Source organism: Chiloscyllium plagiosum, unplaced genomic scaffold (assembly GCF_037043375.1).
Source record: "Chiloscyllium plagiosum isolate Xiang-an unplaced genomic scaffold, Cpla_swu_hap1 HiC_scaffold_44, whole genome shotgun sequence".
NCBI classification, from domain to species: Eukaryota; Metazoa; Chordata; class Chondrichthyes; order Orectolobiformes; family Hemiscylliidae; genus Chiloscyllium; species Chiloscyllium plagiosum.
Window position 1 is genome coordinate 8,812,571 of NW_028270182.1, and position 3,013 is coordinate 8,815,583.

The following is a 3,013-nucleotide window of genomic DNA, read 5'->3' on the forward strand; positions in this document are numbered from 1 at the left end:
GGATTCTGACCCAGCGACACTGAAAGAACGGCTGATATATTTCTGAGTCAGGATGGTGAGGGGCTCAGAGGGTAACTTGCAGGGGGTGGTGTTCCCATGTATATGCTGCACTTGTCCTTCCAGACGGAAGTGGTCATGGGTTTGGAAGGTGCTGTCTGAGGAGAGAGTGAATACTTCAAGTTGGGTGCTGATGGTGGACTAGTCAAGTCAACTGCATTGGACTGCTTCAGTATCTGAGGAATTGCGAATGGTGCTGAACGTTGTGCAATCATCAGCAAAAATCCTCACTTTTGACCTTATGATGGAGGCAAGGTCATTGATGAAGCAGCTGAATATTATGTCCAGATTGACTGCTTACATTGTACATGAGGGAACAGATTGGTGCAATCCCAGGACAATTGTACACATCCAAAATCTGCCGCAGGATATTGTACTGTCATTCAAAAGGTGAGACAGATGCCCCAGTTTAATGTCCCCTCTGAAAGATAGCCCCTGTGACCCTGCTCACTTCCTCAGCAATGACCCTCCAACAGTGCCCACTTGCTCAGCACTGACTCTCTGACGCTGCCCACTCCCTCAGCATTGACCCACTGACAGTGCAGTGATCCTTCAGCACTGACTCTGACAGTGCAGCACTCCCTCAGCACTGACCCACTGACAGTACAGCAATACCTCAGCACTGATGCTCCAACTGTGTGGCACTCCCTCAGCACTGACCCTCTAACATTGCAGCACTCCTTCAGCACTGACCTTTCTACAGGACAGTGCTCCCTTAGCACTGACCCTCTGACAGTGTAACGCTCCCGTAGTACTGACTCCAACAGTGCAGCACTGACCCTCTGACAGTGTTGTGCTCCCTTAGTACTGACTCCAACAGTGCAGCACTCCCTCAGCATGACCCTCTGACAGTGTAGCGCTCCCTTAGTACTGACTCCAACAGTGCAGCACTCCCTCAGCACTGACCCTCTGACAGTGTAGTGCTCCCTTAGTACTGACTCCAACCGTACTGCACTTCCTCAGGACAGAGTCTTTGACAGTGTGATGCTCCCTCAGCACTGACCCTCTGACCATGAGGACAGTGTAGAGGGCACTTTAATTTTTATCTAACCCTACACTATCCCTGTCTTGGGGAGTGTTTGATGGGGGACAGTGTGGAGGAAGCTTTGCTCTTGGTTTAAAAGTTAGATGTAGCCTTACCCTTTAGCCTGAATGAAGTGTGAGATTCATGCCCTCAGTTCGTGGGCAGAGTTCCCCGATCCCTGAGATAAAACAATGTGCAAAATATTTGGCTCTGGGCCAGTCAAGTGAGACTTGACTTACCTTTGGTCTGTTTTGATACCAGAATGTAGCTCAAACAAAGCAACAATGAGGCCTAGCAGGAAAACGGAGGACACTGCTGCAAACAGGAATGAATATTTGACGTCCTGTTTCTGAAAGGAGGAATCTCTTTCCCTAATACTCTGCCAAAGGAACAGTTCAGTGTGAATGAGCCACTGACAGAGAGGGGAGACAGGACAGGACGGAAAGCTAAGGCCTAGAAGATGCTCTGGCACCTCACAACACAGATTTGTTCAGTTTTATGTGCGCCACTATCTTTGTTTTGGTGCTGTTGTCTCCTCCTCCTTCTCCGTGGCTGCTAACTCACGTGGTGAACAATCTGGAACTAATGTGGGCCATTCAGCCCATTGAGTCTGCCCTGCTGTTCAATGATTTGAGTCTGATCTGATCACCCTGCCTCTTCCCCATTTACCTCCGTTCCCTTACATGTCACAGCTCAGGGACCAGTGGGACCAGATCCCAGGTTTCCAAGGACATTACCATTGCACCATATAGGTCTTCATGCTGCGTGTGCAGGTTACAATCAAATCTCACAAAAGACAAGTGCCATGAGGAATGGCGGGTGGAGTTTCATTCAGGTAAGTGCGAGGTGTTGCATTTTGGAAAGGCAAATCAGGATAGGGCTTATATGCTTAATGGTAAGGGCCTGGGGATTGTTGCTGAACCAAGACACCTTGGAGTGCAGTTTCATAGTTCTTTGGTAGTTGAGTCCCAGGTAGCCAGGGTAGTGAGAAGGCTTTTGGTAGGCTTGCCTTTACTGGCCAGTGCAGGAGTTGGGAGGTCATGTTGTGGCTGTACAGGACATTGGTTAGGCCACTTTTAGAATACTGCATTCAATTCTGGTCTCCCTGCCATAGGAAAAATATTATTAAACTTGAGAGGGTGCAGAAAAAGATTTACAAGGATGTTGCCAGGGTTGAAGAGTTTGAGCTACAGGGAGAGGCTGAATACACTGGGGCTATTTTCCCTGAGCATCGGAGGCTGAGGAGTGACCTTATAGAGGTTTATAAAATCATGAAGGGCATGGATAGGGGAATAGTCATGGTTAGGGAGTCCAATACTAGTGGGCATAGGTTTGAGGTGAGAGGGGAAAGATTTAAAAGGGACATAAGGGGCAATGTTTTCACGCAGAGGGTGGTGCTTGCATGGAATGAGCTGCCAGAGGAAGTGGTGGAGGCTGGTACAATTACAATATTTAAAAGGCATCTGGATGGGTATATGAATAGGAAGAGTTTAGATGGATATGGGCCAAATGCTGGCAAATGGGACTAGATTAATTTAGGATATCTGGTCGGCATCAACGAGTTAGGCCAAAGGGTCTGTTTCCGTGCTGTATACAACTCTATGACTCTATTGTGTACAGTTCTGGTTGCCTTGCTACAGGAAGGATATTGTTACACTGGAAAGGGTGGAGAAAAGATTTATAAAGATGTTGTCGGGACTGGAAGATTTGAGCTATAAGGAGAGGCTGGATAAGCTAGGGCTATTTTCCTTGGAGAGTCGGAGGCTGAGGCGTGACCTTATAGAGGTCTATAAAATCATGACGGTCACGGATAGGCTGAATAGCCAAGGTCTTTTCCCCAGGATAGGGGAGCCCAAAACCTGAGAGCATAATTTTAAGGTGACAGGGAAAGGATTTAAAAGGGACCTGAGTGGTAATGTTTTCACAGCAGAG